We start from the raw sequence: 24921 nt of genomic DNA, 5'->3' as shown, positions 1-24921 counted from the left end.
GATTTTTAGTTTAGAAGGATTCAAGTAGGGTTTTAGATGAAAGGCAGCGACCTTAATCTCTGACTAAGGGAAACGTTTCATTTTTTCAAAGAAATGTTTGTTAAAAAATAAAGTCATAGTTCCATGGGATTCAATCACAGACCATGTGACATGGGAGTCAGGAAACTAGCACACAGCGCCACCTGATTTAATAACGCTATAAAAACGCTATAAAATAATGTGACTAGGCACAGAACAAGTTTACAGCACAGTACAATAATAAATGCTGACCATGACTTCAGAAGCATAAATTGCCTTACACTCAATTTAAACACAAGCTGTCTTTAGCCCTCTAAGCTGGTTCATACAGAAATGTAGAGATCCAGGCTCAGAACACACAGCTTCATTAGCGAATACATATGCAGGACAACTAGAGAAGACGTTTTACAGAGGATGGATTTTTAGAAACATCCCATCAGTGACATCACTGAAGTCAACTCCTAGGTACTGTAACTGTCGTGTGGATAGTTTCACAAGAATCAGACAAAGGTTTAAGCATCGCTTGTTCTAGATAAAACTGCAAAAAAAAAAACAACAACAACAACCCATAATGTACTTCTTTGTGGCTCTGTTTGCCCAAATCATATATTCACAACGTGAAATCTAGAAAATAATATTACGTAACCAAAATCCGCAATATGGAAACAGAACCTGTTTAATTGTTTATAGATGATGTACTCGTAACATTTTTACAAGACGAACTACAACATTTAAAAAATGACTTGTATGTACTTGATATCTCTAATCAATCCACGGCGACATTGTTAAAAGCAGAGTCCCAGCACAAAACGAAACTAAAACGCATACTGTTTCGCGCTTCTTATTAGTTGCTCAAAAGTAATTTGACCGTATGGAATGCATAATATAAACCTAGAAACATATACGTGAGCAGTATTTACGCACTGTAGTATCGGTGTTAAGACATACCTCTCAAATACTGTAAATCAAGTTAAAAATATCTCAAGACCGATTCTGGTCATAATGAAACCATGTTTCGTGTATGTTTTCTTTAAAGTACCGAGACCAGCCATATACTGTATGTTTATGTTCCAAAATTAATATTGTTTATGGCCTTCACACGCGTTGCAGTATGCTCCTATTCTTTTTATGCTCAGCTACTAAGATTTCCCTTCAGTGGTAAAATTAGATATGAATATTCAATACTTAAACGGGCACAGTTAAGACATTAAATATACATATACATACTGTATACAGTACAGTTTTCATACGGTAATATGTTTATGTTCCTAAATCAATCTCTTTTATGAGCATGTGAAAGGCATGGTGAATCGGAGATTCTCAAAAATTACTGTACTTTGCATTTGGAAACAAATGCGTGATTGCGAAATGCCGTGGTGTTACTTTTACAAAGACGGTCAATGAAAAAAAGAATGTTGACCAGGGCAATACTTTGAGTTTACACTTACAGCTTGTCCAAGGTCATTCATTATTAATACTATTAGTAATATCTTCGTTAAAGACTTTGATGGCCACAGCTCAAATATGAAAGGTTGAGCTGTATTAGCTCCACCATGCGGAAATTCCAGCCACTATTTTTACTTATTTAATGAACAGCAATGAACAGCAGTATTGCCACTCTTATAAGTGTAATATGATTATCAGCAGCAGCAGACTGATGGTCTTGTCTACAATAGTGACCAGTTGACCAGTCTGTACCTCTGAGCAGTGAGACTCAGATCACACAGAAGACCTGTATGTGTGTGATTCCACATCAACCCTGGGATTCAGCATCTCCCTCACATCTCTCACAGACAGTCTTATAAATATACAGTTAAACAGAGTTTGATAACAGTTATATAGTTAATTAAATCATGAGGAACCGAGAACTCGAGTGGAAATAAAACCAGGAGATGCACTTCTACCTTCAGGATCAGGAGTCTGATCCTCCTGGCTTCTATTATGTGGAGATTCGTGTAAAACGCTAAAAAGCGCTCAGTACAGGGACTTGTGCTCTTTCTCTTCTGCTCTACGGGAGTACGCTATACAACGCATTATCTGTGAAGTAAACTATTTTTTTCTTTTTAATGAATTTCATTTCTCGGTTTGTCGCTCTCCTTCTCCAACTGTTATGAATCGCCTCTCTTCTCAGCCCGGTATGTTTTTTTTTTGGAGATGTTTTATTTGTAAGAAAAGCCCCCTGGGCTCCGGACAGGAGTCTCCTCCAGCGGAGACGCGCACTGCTCTGTCAGAAAGAGCACTATGACATCACAGACACCAGCCAGAGCGCCGGGATCAGAGAGCGAGACCGCGGGAGGCGTGCGCGTGGAGTGCACGGAGGAGAGTTATTGATCACTTATCTATCGACAACCAATTAATTCAACTGAAGAACCGTAGAATAAACGATTAACTTCACCGATTGTTGGGTACTGATTCTTTTCCCGTTATTGACCCTGTTTAAAATATCTAAAAACAGTCAATACACCCTGTATCGATCAATTACCATAGTGTGTTTAGTGTGAATAATATTCAATCCGAAATTAAATAATTATTATTCAAATTACTATTTAGTAATTGTATCCTAGAGCTAGAAAATTATATTCCAGGTTGATAAGTTTGTGTAGGTAACAGTTTAAATGTATTTTCCCACTGTTTACAATCATTAAGTATGAATCTTAATGATACATAATCAATCATTATGTATCATTAAGCACTGCAACAGGCGCCACGTCACTTTGTCCGGCTAGATGTCCCGCCTTCGTCACAAAGAGCGGTGTGATATCACGTACAGCAACTAATACTAATGCTAGTGTATTCATGTTAATATAAGTGAGAGTACAACTGGTAGTTTTAATATTAATGCCAGTGTTCATGTGAGTATTAATGATGATAGCGCTACTGATAGTTTTAATGCTAATGTATTCATGTTAATATTAGTATAGCCCGGGAAAGAACACACCGTACTACAATAAACTTAAATGAGGATTATTTTTATTCTGGATCTGCATGAAATCATACAAATGAGTGGTTGTATTATTTTTTGTTACAGAACTTAGATTGGATGCAGTATAACCTTTAACCCGAAAGATTCACATATATATACATGGAGATATACACACACCAAGATCTACAAAGTGCTACTAAAATAACAGACAAAGAAAAAAATATGGTAGTGGCAATTTCCCTAAGGAAAGAAATACTCCACATTAGTCTGAATGCCACATTCTTCACAGAAATATAAAAACAAAACTACTCACTTTAATCTCGTCTAACCCAAGACACAGAATATCACAGTCTTCTTTTAACATGCTCTGAACAAATTAAACAGAATAGGGTCATCCTCAAAGAACAAAACAAATAATTTTCTCCACAAACAATGGTTAAAGAAATGCAAACTAACAAAAATGTATGACCATTTACCGTTACGGACATTATTCCCGCAAACCCGCCCACACAGCACTGGAACCTCATGGGAGTCGGGATCACTCCATCTCTAAACATCCATCAATTTGGCTAACTAATATGTCACCCTCCCCTCATATATCAACAATATACATCTCTTTCAAGGATATCCAAACTTCATTTTTGATAGCTACACCATCAACTAAATTCTGAACATTTACCTCTGCATTCACATCACACGGAGCCACACACCAAGCTCAACTTTATGATGTCCACTTCCACAATTACTGGTGCACTGACATCACTCATACGTGCGTCTTAAAGCGACAGCTACCAATTTCAGTGTCAGATTTAAATATCCACTCCGTAACCACCTGGTTACATTAGTGATAATTATAGAGATAAGGTTAGGTTATTTACACTCATAGTCATGTTAGTTTTAGTGACAGCATCACTGTTGTTATTAGTATTATTAGTGTAATAGTAGTTTGTGTCAGTGTTAGTGATGATGATAGTGTAAGTCTTAGTGATAAGTGTTACTGTTGTTATGTTAGTGGAATTTGTGTTAGTGCTAGCTATAGTGTATTTGTAGTTATGAGTGTATGTGGAGTGTGTCTGTGTGTGTGTGGTGTTTGTGAGTGTGTGGTGTCTGTCAGTGTGTGGATGTGTGTCTGTGAGTGTCTGTGTGTATAAATGTGTGTGGTGCCTGTAAGTGTGTGTAATGTCTGTGTGTGCATCTGTCAGTGTGTGATGATGTGTGTGAGTGTGTAGGTGTATATCTGTCAGTGTGTGTGTAGGTGGGCTTGGGCTCCACTGTTGAGTCTGACAGAATTGACTCATCAACAGGTGTTGAGGTCCAGAGTCGCCTGCGAATGGAACCACTTTCTAGAGTCCAGACCAACGTCCAGAGATCTGTGAGTCCTCTGTTTTTATCACTATCAGTAGTAATGACAGCAGTAGTAGTAGCAGGAGTATTAGTATCAGAATTAGTATTATAATTTGTAGACATGGTCAAGTAGTAGCTCATAGCAGCAGCAGCAGTAACAACAGTGGTATTTGGGTTATCCAAGCAGTTACTTCATAAACTACAGTATTACACATTTATACTCTTTTTTTCTAGGCATGTTTTGTAAAGTGCGTTGATGCTCTGGATTAAAAGGCAAAATATAAGTGTGACAGTGGAACACCTCTCCAACTGCACTTTCTACTCAGCGGCGCATGGGAATGTGCAGCTTCCACACCTGACACCCATCAGTGCTGCGATTTCAGATCCCCACGTGCCCACAGCCGGCATTCACGATAGAACCGAATGTGTTCCCTTCACAGGTGACACAAACTAATTTCTCCTTAGAGAAAGATCTCCCTCCTGTACGAGAGAACCGAAATCTCTGCAGATGACTACACACCGGAACACCACAGGGAAGACATCACATGCTCTGCCTCCTAAATCTACCGACACTATTACATTTGGAGCCCAACGTGGGGCTACCTGGTTTTGTAGCCATCATGGCTGATTGTCTGACCCTCATGGAAGAGGCAAGCCGAGCCCTAACTGCCTCTGTAACAGTACAATGGGAAACCAATGAGTTACAGCGACAAGCCCAGGGCACCCTCCAGGCTCAGATCTCCACCGTCCAGGAGTGAGCTTCTGCTCGGACCAGATATTTACAGGACCAAGTAACTGCTTTACAGGATCTTTGCCGACAGATGGGAGACCGAATTCAGATTTCACCCCCCCACCAGCGCCCGCATCACCGGCACCAGCCCAGGTCCAGCCCAGTCATATCCTGCAGAAGATGATGCCTGAAGACAATGTGGAGGCTTACTTGAGAGCCTTCGAGCAGACAGCAGAGTGCCTGCAATGGGACCGCAACCTACGGGCCAGCATCGTGGCTCCCTTTCTTTGTGGTAAGGCCCAGAAGGCATATTACGATCTGAACAGCGCGTCTGCCTCTGACTGTACCCGCCTGAAGGCAGAAATTCTCGACCGGGAAAGGGTCATGACTCGCGTCAGAGCCCTGCGGCTCCATCAGTGGTGCTATGATCCCCGGGTTTCCCCCCACTCCCAGATGTACTTGATATATCTGGCCAAAAAATAGCTCGAGCCAGACACCCTGTCTCCGGGTCAAATAGTCGAGTATGTTGTCCTAAACGTGTACCTGCAGCAATTGCCCCCCAAGCTGCAACGTTCAGTGGCCCAGCGTGACCCACAGACAGTGGACGATTTCATGACCTCACTGGAGAAACACCTGGCTGCAGCCAATCTTGCAGGGCGGGATGAGGATGCCACCATCCTCAGGTGCAGGTACACAGCAGGAGGGGAAAACATTAGAAACCTACTGAGGGGTCCGCCCCAAATTCAAAGTGCACTCAACCCCCGCGGACCGGGCCACCAGGAGAATTCAGGGGTCATCTCTCTATACCCGATGTGCCATAGAGGGACACGAGTCTGATCAGTGTCTTGCTGAAGATACAAACCTGGACTGTAATATCGTCCACTCCTCCCGTAATTGGCATAAGGGGACGGTGCATACGAATCCTCCGGTAGAACTCATCCTATTTAATGGACAGTCCCTCCTAGCCCTCGTCGATTCTGGAAGCGCTCTCTGTTTGGTCACCCCTGATGTAGTCCGACCACACCAGGTCGAAAAAAATCATGAGATCTCTGTCGGCTGCATTCATGGGGAGCAACGAGAACACCCGGTAGCCCGCCTACGGCTTTGTCTTAGAGGGCCCACAGTAGTGATCACAGCTGCAGTAGTACAGGGCCTGCCACACCCCCTACTTCTCAGAAGGAATTTTCCCCTGTTCGCTGAGCTGTACTCTGGAAACAGCTCTGAATCGAACTGCGACTCCGCAAAGAATCAAAAACGCCAACAAAACTTCAAGCCAGATGTAGGCATTTGTGCCCTGGGGAAGTGCAAAAGGAAAGGAGGCGTTACCCAAATTAATACTAATGCATCTGCCTTGCCGTCTTTGCCCCCCGGATCTAAGCAAGCTGGGCCGTCTACGGACCCCCTTGACAACTGGGAGATGGGCATCCTCACCACAGACTTCCCCCGGAGGGGATCCCTACCCTGACCCATGCCCGAGCCCAGGCAATTGAATTGAAAGGTTAACCGGTGGAGGCTCTTCAGGGACGCCAAAATTCTTTTATTATAAAGAATGACCTGGTATACCAATGTAATGGTCTCAATCTGGAGTGTCTTCTGGTTCCTTCGAAACACCTGGCGCGCACACATCTGCTGGGGGCGCACTTGGGCGTAGACAAAACCCAGGGGTGGGTCTGGAAAAGGTTCTTCTGGCCAGGAGTATACACTGACATCAGGCGCTTTTGTACATTTTGCCCTGACTGTCAGCTAAACTTCCTGAAACTGCAGTTCTGAGCACCATTACAGCCCTTGCCTATCATTGACGAGCCCTTCGATCGCATCGCCATGGATATAGTAGGTCCCCTTCCTAAATCCGCCCGGGGACACGAATATATCCTAGTGATTGTGGATTACGCTTCCAGGTATCCAGAGGCGATACCACTACATAGGGCCCTCAGCACCAGCATCGCTTAGGAGATGGTAAATCTCTTCACCCAATTTGGCTTACCAAGGGACTCCGTTCACTTCACGCCTGATGCAGGAGATAGCTAAACTCCTGAACATAAAATTCCTGAGAACTTTAGTGCAGCATCCACAAACAGACGGGCTGGTGGAAAGATTTAACAAAACCCTGAAGCAGATGCTGAAAAAGGTCTCGCAAGCCGACAGGAAAGATTGGGACTTAATCCTCCCTCTCCTGATATTTGCCATCCGAGAGGTATCCAAAGCCTCCACAGAGTGCTCCCCTTTCGAGTTATTATATGGGCGACAACCCCAAGGAATCCGCTTGTCTTCCCACAATGTGCTAGACTATGTCCATTCCCTTCAGGACAGGCTTGCACAACTGAAGCCACCAGTGGGGGAACACGTACAGTGAGCTCAAGACAGACAAAAGGAATACTATGATCGTACAGCGCAGCAAAGGATCTTTCGCCCTGGGGATCCCGTAATGCTGCTACTGCCCTCACCAAAATGTAAGCTTTTCGCGAGATGGCAGGGACCCTACGAAATCTGGAAATGAACAGGGCCAGTCACATACAAGGTATACCATCCAGACCACCGTAGAAAAGAAAAGATATACCACGTGAACCCCCTGAAACCTTGGAGAGAGCCCCTGTCGGAAGAGGCCATCCCCGCATTACTGTCCAGCAACACTTCCTCTTCCTCCGTGGACCTAATTTCCCTCTCTCCAAACCTCTCCCCCCCTCAGATCAAGGAAGCCCAGACACTCCTACACTGGAACCGTCACCTCTTTTCAGATCTGCCCAGGCGGACATGCTTGGTACCGCATCATGTGGAGACGCCCCCTGGAGTTGTTGTACAGGTGCCCCTTTACCTGGTACCTGAAGCGAAGCATGAAGAGAACCACAATGGTTCAGCCCCATTGTGGTCATCCCAAAACCTGACGGCTCCTGGCGTTTCTGCATGACTTCACAAAACTCAATGACGTCTACCGTTTTGTTGCCTACCCGATGCCCCGGATAGATGAGCTCCTGGAGAAGCTGGGCAAGGCCAAATTTATTACCACCTTAGACCTTACAAAAGGTTATTGGCAAATCCCCGTCTAGCCCGACAAAGCCGAAGACCGCTTTTTTGACTCCCATAGGGTTTTACCAGTACAAATTGCTGCCCTTCGGACTCCATGGAGCCCCCGCCACCTCTCAATGCCTGATGGACTGGCTTCTGAGACCCCATCTCCACTATGCGGTTGCCTACCTGGACGACCTGGTAATTTTCAGTGAAACTTGGCTAGTGCATTTCTCAAGAAATTAATTCAACTTCCCAAAGATAAAATACAAATCAATGCAGAAGATATATTGTCGATTGGCAAGAAAATGCCAGCTATTTTATTTTTCTTTGAACAAAAGCCTGCGGATTGAGAAGCCCAGCCGTGGAAGTCTCTGTTGTGCAATCGGTTAGCATGTTCAGCAAAATGTATAGTTTGTATAGCAGGAAATGTGTGTCCAACTACAAGAAGTAAATAAATAAGTTCAGACATCACCAGGAATGCCAAATAATGTCCCAATATTGGTATCCTCTAAAAAAAATCATACTTACCTATGTAATTTGATCTTCGAATGGGGCACAGGAGAATTCATTTCTACTCACGTTGCATCCTCAGCTAAAATATTTTAAAATTCTTTGGGGAATTCGACAAACATGAATGTAAACATGAATGATGTTCAGTATATGGTAATTTTGTTATATTTTTTATATGTATCATTGATGAAATTGAAAATAATCAAAGAGCAAATTTCTTTCTTTGTTTGAATAGATGAATCAAAAACTCTGCATTCAACATATTCGCAACAGGCACTCAGACACAGATAAACCCAGAGAAAGTCTTTCCGCATTTTAATCTGTAACTGCAAACGTAAACAAATTGTTAATGATCTCAAACATCAGACTTTACTTACAATTTCTCTGCTTTGGACGACATTTGACTCTGGCACCCCACAACGCTAGTTATTGAAACTCAGCTATTAAACCTTTACAAAGTGACGATAACACCTGCCAGCCAGCACTCAACTGGCTCATTTGTTGGAGCTTGAGGCTCTGCATCTCATGGATATGGATTTGAACCATTTACAACAGACTAAATTCTTTCTTGTACGTACTACATCTTAATAGTACCTGGCACTACATCACAAGACACCCACTGTGACTCTGTGCACAATAAAGACACAACAGGCACTTGGGTACTGAAAAACACAGTGAAAATCTTCCCCCATTATAGTATGTTACTGCGTGAGGGCATTAGGACCCACCTCTTGCTGGCCCCACTAATACCTCTTCCAGTAGCAACCTAAGTTTTTCTCCCAGGAGGTCTCCCATCCAGGTACTGACCAGGCTCACAGTTGCTTAGCTTCAGTGGGCTGCAGAGTGATATGGGTGCTGGCGATAAGAAGCTCTAAACATTTTTTTTTTATTTCAGGAAGTTTTTCAAGTCTTGCATTAGGTTTGTTTTTTCTAGCTTTTAAATCAGAGATACGAAAATACTAAATAAGTGCTTCGACCCTATTAATTCACAGCTTTACAAACTAGAATATTGAGGAAACACCCATACAAGCTGTGCAATTGGGAAGAAATCAAAATCCTTGTCTGTGTTGTGAAGGAGATTCTCAAATGCTTCCATCATATTGTTTTCACGCTAGGACACGAGTGTGCATATGTGTTTGGTTTTCATTTTACCGATTCTCATTGAAGATTTGGAGATTTAAAATTAAAGAATCGGTAGGCTAGGAAAGTTAAACTGCAGGACTTGAGGTTTTCTTTTCATTGCGGTTGTAAGAGCATAAGTCAAATCAAAGGCAATCCCTGCCTCTAACATGACTATAAATGCTATTCAAAATACAGCAGCTTCTGAACACTTGTCCACATTTCTCCGTGGGTGACTTTTTTCTAACAAAGTTCCATTTTCCATTTCCGAACAGAGAGACTTTATCATTCCAACTGTAAAGAACTTTAAATCCTCTGGAGCGTCCATCTGTTAGCATGTATTTTGTAAACATTTTTTTTTTTTAATGGAAAGCGACTTTGAAAAGTGTTTCCGTCACCACCTCGCACTCCATGTTAGATTGTAGCAAGCACTTGCTGTACACATGGTTGAGTGGTTAAGGTAATAGCCTAGAAATCCTTTGGGTTCTCCTTGTACAGGTCTAAATCCTGCTAACTCCTAACCCAGCAGCCATATCACTGCAACTCACAACTGGCAGCCCACTGAAGCTAAGCAGGTGTGAGCCTGGTCAGCCTGGATGGGAGACCTCCTGGGAAAAACTAAAGTTGCTGCTAGAAGAGGTGTTAGTGGGGCCAGCAGGAGGTGCTCACCTTGCAGTCTGTGTGGGTCCTAATGCCTTAGTATAGTGACGGGGACACTATACCGTAAACAGGTGCTGTCCTTCGTATGAGATATAAAACTGAGGTCCTGACTCTCTGTGGTAACCCCGGCATCCTGGCCAAATTTCCCATTGGCCCTTACCAATCATGGCGTCCTAATAATCCCCATCTATGAATTGGCTTCATCACTCTGCTCTCCTCCCCATTGAGAGCTGATGTGGGGTAAGTGTTCTGGCGCACTATGGCTGCTGTTGCATCATCCACGTGGATGCTGCACATTGGTGGTGGTGGAGGGGAGTCCCTATTACCTGTAAAGCTCTTTGGGTGGAGTTTCCAGAAAAGCGCTATATAAATGTAAGCAATTATTATTAACTTCAGCAGCCTTCTCAAGGTGTTGTGTGGCTCCACAAATAAGGAAAAGCGCCCTTTCTCTTTTCCTGGTCCTTTTAAAATGCTAAATTGTTTGGATCTGCTGCCTTGGAAATAAATTCTTCACCATCTACGAACAACATTTCACAGCTGAAAGGAGATAACAACACTTTTTGCGTCTGTGTGTCTGGTGCCCTACTTCCAGCCTTTGAAAACCTAATTAATAAATCTGAAAGAACCAACTCCATAGGTGTTCGTAGAGCACAAGGAGGAGCAGTGACAACAGCAGAGGAAGAGTGGGGATGGCACAGATGGAAACTTATTTTCTTGCACTCCTCTGGAAGGAATGAAAATGAATTTTGAAAACGAGCTGTACGAGGAAATGCTTCCTAACAGCAAGCAAGTGCTCCTTGTTAGTATAGTGGTTAGTACCACAGCTGACATGTGGGAGACCAGGGCTTGACTCTCTGATAAGGAAAGGGTAGCTTTTCTCCAATCAGATTCCCATCTCTCATGTGGTATGTAAGAGCTTTTTTTGTTTTCCTTTCCCGTCATTATCTGACAGGTGTTCCAAAGGGGCAACCTGTCAACTACTTGCATGACTGGAACTAATTCCATTTTAGTCAAACACAAGAGTAATTATATTCAAAATTTATTTCACTAGACTCAAAAGTAGGTGACTACAAAGCTACTATGACTACTAGACATTTTAGTAACAAGTAAAGGTTTATTCCATGCTGAAAAGAGAACAAAGGAAACAATATTTCGGCTGCGAAGCCTTCTGTGTGTTACATGCTCGCTCAGCTACCTACTTGAACTAATAAACATTTTAGGTGACTTGACTAAGACTATGATTAAATGAAAAACTGGTGACTAAATTGGTGTTTTTAAGTCACCTGGCTGGACAAAACTTTTCCCACGCTGACTGCAGCTAAATGGTCTCTCTCCTGTGTGAGTGCGCTGGTGGGTTCTTAAGTTACTTGAGCTACTAAAACTCTTCCCACACTGACTGCAGCTGAATGGTCTCTCTCCTGTGTGAATGTGCTGGTGGGCTCTTAAGTTACTTAACTGACTAAAACTCTTTCCACACTGACTGCAGACAAATGGTCTTTCTCCTGTGTGAATGCGCTCATGGACTCTTAAGGTGCCTGATTCACTAAAACTCTTTCCACACTGACTGCAGCTGAATGGTTTCTCTGCTGTATGAATGCGCTGGTGGGTTTTTAAGTAATTTGACCGACTAAAACTCTTCCCACACTGACTGCAGCTGAACGGTTTCTCTCCTGTGTGAAGGTGCTGGTAAGGTTTTGAAATGCAAGACTGACAGAAAGGCTCATCCTTCCTGTGCCATAATGGCAGTTTGTCCACTGCATCTGAGCAAGACCTTGACTGATTCTTCCTCACCTTCTCATTGTGCTGTGTTCTCTTATTCTGCAAATGCTCCATGGAATGGTTTTGCTCTGTGTGCTGAAACTGAGCTGTGTTTTCTCCATCGTGTCCCTCAGTGTGCTGCTCAGAAGTCTGAATCATCTGGGGATCCATCTCCAGCTCTCCAAGACTAAAAGCATCCAGTTCATTCAGTTGTTCGTCTCTATGACTGTTTAAAACTCCTCTGCAATGACAGTCGCTCCACTTTAACAGAACAAGGTCTTGTTATTATCAAACCCTGTACTTGTCGCTGTTGTTCCTGCCTGTACTGACTCTCCTCTGTGTGCTGTATCTCAGTACTGTTCTCTTCACCAGGTATATCAGTCTGCAGCTCTGCAGGGTCAATCAACTGGGGCTCCATGTCATGCTCTGTGGGATTAAAGTTATCCAGTTCATTACAACTGTTTTTGAAAAGGTTTGAGTCCAGATTATTAAACTTCTCTGTAAAACCCTCAGCTACTAAGGGCCCAGGTGTCTCACTCTCAGACTCTGTCTTCATCATGGGCACAGTTTCCAGATCCCCCACACTCTGTCTGCTCTCTGTGTGCTGCTCACTGAGTGTCTCTTTCCCTTCTGCAGCAGTGATCTCTGTCTCCTGCATCAGACTGGAGCCCCACTCCTCCTCCTCACTGTGCTGCTGTTCAAGATGAGCCCTTTCCCCAGCATCAGGGAGACCACTGGCCTCTGACCCTGCAAACACAGGACAAGAGAACAAGGCCTTTAACAAGGGTTTTGAGTAGAGTTCTCATGAAAAAAGAAAATGTAAAGTACCATCATTGTAAAAAAAACAGTCTGTTCACCACGTTCTAGCAATAATTTTCAATTCTGAATAATAAAGTACTTCAGAAATCGTGATGATAATTATGAGTGATAGAAATTTAAAAAAAATTCAAATCTTTCAACTGACAAGTCAGCCAAATGTCAATCAATACCCGGGTTATCTTAGAAAATGGAACAAATACAAATGCAATACATGCATTCGCCTGCATTCATGGATCCTCACCAACTTCTACAGATGTACAGTGGAGAGCATACTGACCAGCTGCATCACAGGCCGACTGTAAGGCACTGCAGCGGGTGGTCAAAACTGCCCAACACATCATCGGCAGTGCCTTACCATCCATCCAGGAAATCTACAACACCAGGAGTCTGAAAAAAGTCACCAAAATTGTCTTACCCCACTCACCCCAGTCATAACTTGTTTGTCCCCCTACCATCTGGAAGAAGGTTCCAATGCTCCAGTCGCACACAACTAGACTCCAAAATAGCTTCTTCCCCAGAGCTGTCAAACTGGTGATTCCCCCACTGCCTCCCATCATACTATGATCTGTTCTCACTTCTTCTTGTACCCACAATGACTGTACTCCAACACCACTACATACACAACAACTGAATGTAAGCCATAATTGTACAAGTTGTACTATTTAATAGTCATATTATTTTGGCATTGTCTTTAACTAAAGAGATACCGGAGTCAACAAGCATACTTTTAGAATTTGATTAATAGGGAATATAATATGGAATCGCGTATCTAAAGAATTTAATAACGGTATGATTATAGTCGTGTACTGCTACAGGGCTGTGTAGGGCTGTTTCGCCTCCCTGTTCATGCGAGTTCCCCTGTAGCCTACTGGTCTACGTGCCTGACTAACAACTCGCAGGTTGTGTGTTCAAATCCAGCAGGTACTGGACTTTTCTTTTAACAAACATTTCTTCGAAAAATAGAATAGCGATATTATGGACAATCAATTGACTTTTATATTTCACAATATCGCAACATGATCGATTCCAAGTCATTTTTGATAACAATGAATAGTCACCTTCTTCCCTTCTGACAACGGTCCCTGCTTCTGCTTCCTGCTTCTATTGTGTGTGTGTGTGCAATAGAGTAAATTTTTATAGAGAAATGGAGGCTGGACAGTATGTGTTACAATATAAACATTTATATTGATTTAAATTGTGTTCTGATTTAAATCGCAAAAGCGTGTTTAATTATATGTGTTTTTTAATCATAATCAGGCTAATGCAACATAAATTGATACAGTATCTTTGTCTTCTAAGTATCTTAATAAACTTTCAGCATAGCTGTCTACCCGTTAAGATTTATATTTCTTGGGATTTTGGGATCCAACGTGGAAGGATTAGATTGTAATCGTTTTTATTTGTCAAATACGTGATTGTATTTCTGAATGTTATGTTACACCTACAGTAGTTCACTGCTTTAAATACATCGAATTAAGAAAGTTATGTGTAGCACTTTAGATCTTTTTCTGAACCAGGGAAAATCTGATCATGTTTCTCTATAACAATAATAAAAAACTTTATTTTACATATCACCTTTAAAAGTGGGATCTCAAAGCAATACAGTAGATCGAAAAACAGTTAAAAGAGACCAAAGTAAATACCAGACAAACGCAAACGTGTTTTTAGTAAAATGCTTTTATTCATTCAGCAGAGAGTGAGAGGTACATCCAGCAGAGAGAGACACACACACACCGGTTTCCATTGACAAATTTTTTTTTTTCAATTCCTCTTGTCTAACAGGAATGTTTTGTTTGTGGACAGACTGTTAGACTAGAGGAAAAGAGAGCCTCCTTCTACAAAGCATTTCGTTGATCCGATCACGAATTCTTTTCTAGTCGCACGCAGCAAGGGTTGTAAAGCGCGAAGTAAAGCGCTGATTCTTATGGAATGTGTTCCACCGGGGATTCAAAAAAAAAAATTTTTTTAAACGCGTATCTAAGGCAAATTGCAGTATACCTTTGTTCATGCACATCATTATACAGTATCTCATTTTATATTTCGATAAAAAAAAACATTTGCCCAGACACTATTGTTGTTATTGTTTTTATCCTGTAAAGCGCTTTGAGGACCGCCACACCATCCTTACACAAAGCAGAAACTGATTGTATTTTCCGATAACATACAAGTGCAAAGATTACAGATTTTAATCGTCTTTTTTATGAACCAGGGAAAATCTGATCATGTTTCTCTATAACAATAATAAAAAACTTTATTTTACATATCGCCTTTAAAAGTGGTGTCTCAAAGCAATACTGTAGACCGAAAAAACAGTTAAAAGGGACCAAAGTAAATACCCGACAATCGCAAATGCGTTTTTAATAAAATGCTTTTATTCATTCAGCAGAGAGTGAGAGGGACATCCAGCAGAGAGAGACACACACACCGGTTTTCATTAACAAAAAGTAATTGTTTTTTTTTACATGTTTTGTTTGTGGACAGACTGTCCACAAACGTGAGTCTGTCTTTCTCTGACTTACATTCCCGAATGTCCCCCGCCCCGGTCAACAATCCTAGGAAGAACACGAAACAACAGCCTGTTAATTGTTGTAAAATTGTTACAATTTTGTTCGGTCAGTTCTTCCTCCCAGAATTTATAGATCGCATCGATCAGTTCCTGCTTTGTGACGGGCTTAGCAGTTTTCCGAACGTAGTCTTTCAACGAATGCCAAACCATCTCTATCGGATTTAGATCTGGGGATTCGGCTGGAGTTTTCACCCAGTTCACTCCTTCTGCTATAAGCCTCGCCCTTGCTGCTGTGTGTTTCGGATCGTTGTCTTGAAAGAGACGGTGCCTTGATCCAAACTGCTCCCTGATACATGGGGCAGCATGCTGTGTGACCACGACTTCCTCGAAGAATACACGGTCCATAATTCCTTCGAAAATAAGAAGTGGTCCCGGGCCTCTTCTAGATATACCCCCCCAGACGTGAACCTTCAGTGGATGTTTGGGCTTCGGCTTGTCCACATGTCACATGTCCCCTGTTCAATCCATTGGAGCGCTTGCTTGAGTCTTTCCTCTTTGTTTTTTAGCCTTATCATGGGGCATGTGTTGGTTTTTCTGTATCTCCATCCAAGCCTCCTGCGTACTCTTCTTATCGATGTCGGGCTAATATTCACACCGAGGTCAGCCCATAGCCATCTTTGGACTTGCATCGCCGGTAGCTCATCATTTTCATCAGTCAGTTTGTCGATAGCTCGCACAATAGGAGTTGAAAAAAAAAGAGATCAGCAGTTAGTTTTAAAAATAATGTGCGTAGTTGTATTTACATGCAAGAAAGGTATTTTTAGAAATGTATTTACCTTTGAATCGTCCTTGGTTTAGATTCTCTTTGCCTCCTCTCCCCTTTATAATGCCGTCTCACTGTGCTTTCACAACTGAAGATGTCCATCAAAGCCAACTGCTGTACAATGTCCCGTGTTGACTTTCCGTTTCTTTTCATCTTCATTATTTGGTGTGAGAGAGTCTTCGTGATTTTGGTCATTGTCCGTCCCCTTACCGAAGCGATACAGTGGTGCAGCTTGAATTCTGTACCTATATACTGTATGGTATGGTACAGATAAAACTTACACCATACCAATGAGCTAATGCCAGGGAAAGACACTCCTATTTTATGTAAAACACAATACGCCCGGAAATGTGTATGATGCATTAGCAAGTTAAAACAATTGGGTCGAAAACCTGGGCGTAACACCATTTCCTTTTTCTGATCACTCGCTTTCTGGATACACATCTCACCTGTCCTGTTCTTTGTTTTCCTGGTTTGCTGATTATGCCTGCTGCGGTCCACTCCTACCCTCACACCTAAAGAATACTATTTTAAATTTCTTGGCGCAGTTCATTAACCCTTGTATGTGCTGTCCGCGCACAAAATGCAATTTAAAAAAAGTCAAAAACCGCGCTCAAAATGCAATTTAGAGCTTTCTGGCAAATAAGATACACTCCACAGGCATTCACAACAGCAACGTATGAAACGTTTGCACGTATAGTTAAGTTATTACTTGGTTTTCAAAGTGCAATGAAATACAATATTGTTGTTGTTGCTGTTCTTGTTGTTTTTATCCTGTAAAGCGTTTTGAGAAGCCTCCTTTAAAGGCGATATATACTGTAAAACCGCAGATTCTTATGGAATGTGTTCCGCCGGGGATTCAAATTTCTATTTATTTTTTAATCGAGTATCTAAGGAAATCTCAGTATAACTTTGTTCATGAACAAACAGTGGCATGTTACATTATTATTAGTTTTTTTTGTTAACAAGGCTTGCCAGCTAATGTGAATCGAAACCTGTCTTTCTAGCTTTTAAAGTCGTGCGATGTGTAAACCACAATTCAAATAGAGAAAAAAAGACCTGACTGACAAGATTTAAGATGTGGCTGTCAATGTTGGATTAAAAAAAACACATTGCCCGACGTTTGTTGCATTGCTTGAAAAATAACTATTTCGAGAGACTGGATAAGTAATTCAAGTGTTTTTTTAACTTCCTGAAAAACAACTAATAATTTAACTATATGTGCAAACGTTTTATGGTATGTCGCTGTTGTGAATGTCTGTGGACATGTGCTGGCTGGACAGGAGGCTCCACTGTACACAGAGAGGGGCGGGAGGAGGGGACAAGCCGATACATACTCTTAGAGTTTGATTAATAGGGAATATAATATAAAAATATAGTACTAAAAATAAGATACACTCTACAGACATTCACAACGGCGACTGTCAGAAGATAGGACACAGCGCCTCAGGCACCTGCTGAATGGAAAAGGGGCACTTTAATGTTCTGTATGGCTAATACTAAAACCAATACTTCAATACTTTAATATTCTTTTCTGTATGTTTAACAATAGTGGGTACTGGCCTAATTCGTCCCTGCTCCCGTTGTTAGGTGTTAATGTGTTGTTAAGTGTGAATTTGTACCTGTTTCCCTGAAGTCTGGCTTTTTTTCTGGAAAACCATAACTCTGGTCTTGTCCAGATTGACTGTCGGTGCCCAGGTCTGACAGTGCTGCTCCAGCAGTGCCAGGTTCTGGCGCAGCCTCTGTTCTGTGGGAGACAGTGGGACCAGGTCTTCTGCAAAGAGCAGGAACTCAATTTCCATAATTAATGCAGATCAGTAAATCAAGGGACAAAACAACTATTGCCCGGGTCCTCAATGGGCTTTGACGTGCTAATGCGTTGGTTTCTGTTCCGCAACTGATGAATACTACTGTGTGACTTTATTTCTTACATGAATTATGTTATTTTGCCACAGGCCGGGGGTCTCTGCTCTCGGCCACTGGCCAGGGTGCCAATCTGTAGAAGCAGCACCTGTAGGAGACATTTCGGGAGCAGCGGGAGCAGTACGATGCATTACTGGGGAGGATTGGGAGGCTAGAGACACTCCTGAAAATGCAGAGGAAGGAGACAGTATGTTCCAGCAGTCAAACAGTTGAGCAGCTGTCTCCCGAAAAGTGCCTCTTCCCGCCGCGCAGGTTGCAATGCCTGGCGGAAGCTCTGCCCCCTGCAGACCACACACCGCCTCAGGACACTCCATCCCGGCCTCTCCGCTCACCACCGCGCAGGAATCTGTTGATGCTGTCCCCGCCGTCTATCTCCCCCCAGGAAGCACAGCGGAATTCACAGACACCAGTGGGATGAATAATTCTCCCAGATGTCCAACTGCTACCCATCACTCAGGAGATGGAGGGGGGGTTGTACTTGCAGTGCATCGGCATAGACGGGAAAGCAAGAGCCGACCGCTACGCCACCCTCGTGTTTCAAAATCTTGTGACTTTTGAAATTTACTGGGGGTGGACCACGTCTGTAAATTTCTATGGGTCCAGAGGCAAAAGTGCCTTGCCTTGCAATCTCCGGGAAACCATTAGTAGCATGGTGAATCGGAGATTCTCAAACCTTGCTGCGTACGACTGGAAAAGAATTTGTGATCGGATCAACGAAATGCTTTGTAGAAGGAGGCGCTCTTTTCCTCTAGTCTAACAGTCTGTCCACAAACAAAACATTCCTGTTAGACAAGAGGAATTGAAAAAAAACAATTTTGTCAATGGAAACCGGTGTGTGTGTCTCTCTCTGCTGGATGTCCCTCTCACTCTCTGCTGAATGAATAAAAGCATTTTACTAAAAACACGTTTGCGTTTGTCTGGTATTTACTTTGGTCTCTTTTAACTGTTTTTCGATCTACTGTATTGCTTTGAGATGCCACTTTTAAAGGCGATATGTAAAATAAAGTTTTTTATTATTGTTAAAGAGAAACATGATCAGATTTTCCCTGGTTCAGAAAAAAGATCTAAAGTGCTACACATAACTTTCTTAATTCGATGTATTTAAAGCAGTGAACTACTGTAGGTGTAACATAACATTCAGAAATACAATCACGTATTTGACAAATAAAAACGATTACAATCTAATCCTTCCACGTTTGATCCCAAAATCCCAAGAAATATAAATCTTAACGGGTAGAAAGCTATGCTGAAAGTTTATTAAGATACTTAGAAGACAAAGATACTGTATCAATTTATGTTGCATTAGCCTGTTTATGATTAAAAAACACATATAATTAAACACGCGTTTGCGATTAAAATCAGAACACGATTTAAATCAATATAAATATTTATATTGTAACGCATACTGTCCAGCCTCCATTTCTCTATAAAGATTTACTCTATTGCACACACACACACAATAGAAGCAGGAACCGCTGTCAGAAGGGAAGAAGGTGACTATTCATTGTTATCAAAAATGACTTAAAATCGATCATATGGTGATATTTTGAAATATAAAAGTCAATTGATTGTCCATATCGCTATTCTATTTTTTCGAAGAAATGTTTTTTAAAAGAAAAGTCCAGCACCAGCTGGATTTGAACACACAACCCGTGAGTTGGTAGTCGGGCACGTAGACCAGTAGGCTACAGGGGAAGTCGCATGAAGAGGGAGGCGAAGCAGCCCTACACAGCCCTGTTGCAGTACACGGATATAATCATATCGTTATTAAATTCTTTAGATACGCGATTCCATATTATATTCCCTATTAATCAAATTCTAAAAGTATGCTTGTTGACTCCGGTATCTCTTTAGTTAAAGACTTCGATGCTTAAAATGTTTAGGGAGAAATGGAATACTGGTGTGTATTTTTTACTTTAAAGTACCAAGACCAGCCATATACAGTACTGTATGTTTATGTTCCAAAATTAATATTGTTTATGGCCTTCACACGCATTACAGTATGCTCCTATTCTTTTTAAGCTCAGCTACTAAGATTTCCCTTCAGTGGTAGAATTCAATATCTACAACGGGCACAGTAAAGACGTTTACTGTACTGTAAATATTTCTACGACAGACCAACGGACCACGAGTGCCCCTGTCGGTCAACCAATCACTTACCGCGGTACCCCGCATCATCTTGCGTCATGATGCGCAACGCCGCAGCCAATTACCTCCGGTACGTGTCTGTACCACTTACTTTGAATGGCTGCATCTGTACATGAATATAAATAAACAAAATGAGAAATTTCAATAAATGTTAACTTTCAGGTAATTGAAAAACCATAGATTGCCAAGTTTAAAGTGAAATGATAACAAATGAAGACACAAAATGTTTCTACTGAGTCAATGTTAAAAGTATGCATCCAAATATTCACTTCCCATTCAAAAGTAAAAATAAAAGCCATACTGAATCGAAGACACAAATTGTATTTAAAAGCAATTTCAATTAAATTACAATGCAATTGCATAATAACACATTTATTACACATCATCATACATCAAATACATCAAAGCTGATTTATTGTATACCAATTATTTTAAGTTGTTTAAACATCTACAGATATTACAAAACACAACGACAAACAGAACATCTACAAAGGTAAATCACACATAGACAGAAGAATACGCTAACCTATTACGCACTGGAGCAACTCAATTTCTTATTAAATAATAACTGATACTGATACTTGCACACAGTCATTACAGATATACTGACAATGACACAGAATGAAGGACTGGTGGGAGAGAGATGCGAACAGCTGTAGGAGTGTTGTATACAGGCTAGTGACGTGGAAGAGAGATGGTGAGGGCTGTAGGAATGTTGTATACAGGGTGGTGAGGAGTGAGATAGATGCTGAGCACTGTAGTATTGTATACAGACTGATGGGGTGCGTAAGAAACGCTGAGGCCTGCAGGATTGTTGTATACAGGGTGGTGAGGAGTGAGATAGATGCTGAGCACTGTAGTACTGTATACAGACTGATGGGGTGCGTAAGAAACGCCAGCAGGATTGTTGTACTCAGGCTGGTGAGGTATAAGAAAGACGCTGAGGGCTGTAGGAGTGTTGTAGACAGGATGGTGAGGAGTGAGATTGATGCTGAGCACTGTATTGAATACAGACTGGCTGGGTGCGCAAGAAACGCTGAGACACTGAGGGCTGTAGCAGTTATGTATACAGGCTAGTGAAGTCTGAGAGACGATGAGGGCTTTAGGAGTGTTGTATACATAATGGTGAGGTGTGAGAGAGATACGGAGGGCTGTAAGTGTGTTGTATACAGGCTGGTGAGGTGTGAGAGGGATGCCGAGGGCTGTAGAAGTATTGTATAGAGGCTAGTGAGGTGTGAGAGAGATGCAGAGGGCTGTAGGGGTGTTGTAAACAGGCTGGTTAGGTATGAGAGACATACCGAGGGCTATAGGAGTGTTGCATACAGGCTGGTGTGGTGTGAGAGAGATGCCGAGGGCTGTACTAGTCCTGTATACAGGCAGGTGAGGTGTAAGACAGACGCTCAGGGCTGTAGGAGTGTTATATACAGGCTAGTGAGGTGCGAGAGATGCTGAGGGCTGTAGGAGTGTTGTATACAGGCTTGTGAGATGTGAGAGATGCTGAGGGCTCTAGAAGTTTTGTATACAGACTGGTGAGATGTGAGAGGGATACTGAGGGCTGCAGGAGTGTTGTACACAGGCTGGTGAGGAGTGAGAGAGATGCTGAGCGATTTAGTATTGTAAAATACTAATGACCTCTAAAATCACTAGAATCATGAGAGCAGCTCAATCTCACCTTCAGAGTCCTGGACTGTCACAGTGAGAGACACGACTGCATGTTCATGACTGTTAATAGGCCTTGTTTCACCTGGGACAGCGGTAAAGTCATAATCTGTTAGGTTTAGTTTCGCAGGAGAAACTCCTTTCTTTTTTGTAGCGTCAGGTGGAAATATCACACGTCATTCACATTTTTTCCAGTTTCTTCACTAGACAATATTCCTCTTGACAAAAAAAAGGATTATTGCTCACTTCATAAATGGCTTAGACATTTTTGTTATTTAATCACGGGCTAAAAACACAAAAGTTATATCACATGTTCACAGGGTAATGAGTTCATTTTGCTGGTCATTCCGTGTCGAGTGCATATCGGATCCGTTAAAAAAATAAAACACCAATAATGCCCCAAAAAATCAAATACATTTTATATTCGTTGATATTTTTACAATTACATAACCTGGACCTCAAAAAAGAGAGTTTGACACCCCTGATTTGCAATGCTTCGCTAATAAATAAACATTTCAGTTAAGCCAATTTAAGTCTGAAGAGGAGTTTGCAGAACTGTTGCTGTATCACAGTTGGTGTTTTGCACCGTAAGCGAACAACAACAGTGAGGAAGTTTCAAACACTATTTTTAAACAGGGATATTGAAAACTCTACAAAAAAAATTGGTTAGCAATATCTAGATTATTTCTGATATTTATGCCCTGTTCGAAGTACGTTTATCTCTAAACTAAACCACCGTAACGAGAGTTTGAAACGCCTGATTGAATTAATAAACACCCGGTCATTGTGAATATAAAGAAGGTGTTTTCAGCCCTTCTGTAATTGCATGTGTTTTAAGCGCCATAACCAGACAACAACAGTTTTGTTTCCAGTAAAATAATCCTATTGCTACGTCGCACAAGTCTTTCCCACTTCACTCTGCATCTCTCCGTTATATTCTCACCAGTGAGGAAGTTAAAGACACTGTTTTTAAACACACACTGACTCCATACAGGACACCCCACTTACCTAATAGCCCCAGTTTCGTGTTCATTTCTTCTATTTCTCCAGTCACTTCACAGGGAAGCGTGTGTCCAACACGATCTGTTTGTCCCCGATCTCCTGCTCCCGGCTCCTTCTTCCACAGCTGCAATCTCCACTTCAAACTCTCGTTTTCCTTCTTCAGCTGCTCCATTTCACTCCCGACACTGTCCTCCACACACTGTGTGATTTTAAACTCGGCCCGTCTCACCAGGATCTGGGAGACACCGCGGAGTTTCTCTTGAAACTCGTCCTCAGAATCACACATCGTGTTTCGGAAAACGTCTGACACTTCACGCACGATCGAATTGAGCAAAACCTCTAGGAAACAATTAAGCTGGGTTTGCAGACAGTCAGAAACAAAGTCTGACTTGTGGAGTTTAAACACAAGACCTTCCTTCTATATTTTTTATTCTTCACCTGATCAGTCCTGATCAACCGGCAATACAATTATTTTTTAAACAGAATTACTTTCTTCTTTATTATTTATCTGAAGAAACCGGTTCAATCACCGCAACACGGGTAAAATAACTTCACAGCCGCGCAGCATGATAACGTCATTCCTCAGTGCCGCCGCGGCTTCAAAACAACTGAGGAGCAGAACTGAGAAAGACTTTCTGCAGCCGAATATAAACCTCACCACAACTGCGAGCGCCACCTAATCAAGAAAAGTGAATAGTCTGCGAGTTATGCTGTTTGTTTGAATTTTGTACAAATTCAAATTTATTTCTACGTTTTACTTACAGGACATAATAATGCACGTTCTGAACAACCCAGGATAAAATCTTCGTTCCAAATCTAAAATAAAATCTTAAATCAAAGCACACATCACTCACCAGCTGCTCTGCTCAGTTTTGTAATAATCAAATATCAGTTCAGTTACAGGTGAATACAGTCTCTTGAAGAAACACTACTGTGTGCTGCTCGGGATCAGATAAAACAGTTAAATTAGCACCAGGGCTGAGTTAGGGGTGGAGACTGTGGAGAAATTGCAACTGGTTCACATCATGCTGTATAAGGAAAGTGTTGGGCCATGGAAAACCAGGGACTGAGGTGGACCGATTTCACAGACGTCTGCTCTTTATTTTGCATAACTCGGCACTGACACAGAATGGCAAAAAAAACACCAAGGCATCCAAGTGCTGTAAAGTGGCAACAGCATTGTAAACCCCAAACGGACGCTGTGTGCGCCATAACATCCCCCCTTCAGAAAATCAACAGTTTTTCCAGACAGCAAAAAGCACTGCTTGAAGTAGGGCACAATAAAAGCATCATAAAGTCTTTAAGCCAGGCTGGTCTGGATCTGACACTGGTTGGCCATGGAGAAGGGACTATGGGCTGCTCTCACACAGGACAGGACAGCTCCACCAGGAATTCGACCTCGCCGCGATCCCAGGCGGCTTCACCCTGTGCAACCTGTCATACCCCCTTTTCATCTGATGCTAGCTGCACAGCACTGGGGGGAGGAAAAACCCAATTTAACTGAAAGGAAACCTCCAGGAGTCCACGGCTGAGAGCTACCCCCTCCTCCAGGGTATAAACCTTTATTGGGTGGAGGAAGGGGGGGTCGAGTAGAGCTCTGGAGACCTAAATCAAAAAAGTATACAAGCACAAACACAACAGACATAAACCTGGGAAAGACCATGGAGACAAACCACAAAAAACAGATATGAACCAAAAAACAAAAGGCAAAAAACAAGAATATAAAACAAAAAACCCTGGGAAAAATACCTCAAACTGGCAATAGGCATGTTCACATTCCAATGCTGATATCGGAGAGGACAACCTGAGGAAAGCAAGACTGCAGTCCGCTCACAGACACAGATGCCCGGAGTGATATCCAGCAAAAGGAATTGAGGAACGGCAGAAAGCTCACCAAACTAATGCCGATATCGGAGTGGACAACCCGAGGAAAGCCAGGCACAGGACCCGCTCACAGGCACGGATGACCAGAG

General features: G+C 42.2%; 1 pseudogene; it reads right to left on the bottom strand.

Annotated features, from left to right (window-relative positions):
- LOC102692793 (zinc finger protein 180-like) overlaps positions 1 to 23474 on the bottom strand; it is a 123655-nt pseudogene extending 100181 nt beyond the window's left edge.
- Between the last annotated feature and the right edge of the window lie 1447 nt (positions 23475 to 24921).

This window comes from Lepisosteus oculatus, chromosome 14, assembly GCF_040954835.1.
Source record: "Lepisosteus oculatus isolate fLepOcu1 chromosome 14, fLepOcu1.hap2, whole genome shotgun sequence".
Lineage (NCBI taxonomy): Eukaryota > Metazoa > Chordata > Actinopteri > Semionotiformes > Lepisosteidae > Lepisosteus > Lepisosteus oculatus.
This window is presented reverse-complemented; position numbering and strand designations above follow the sequence as displayed.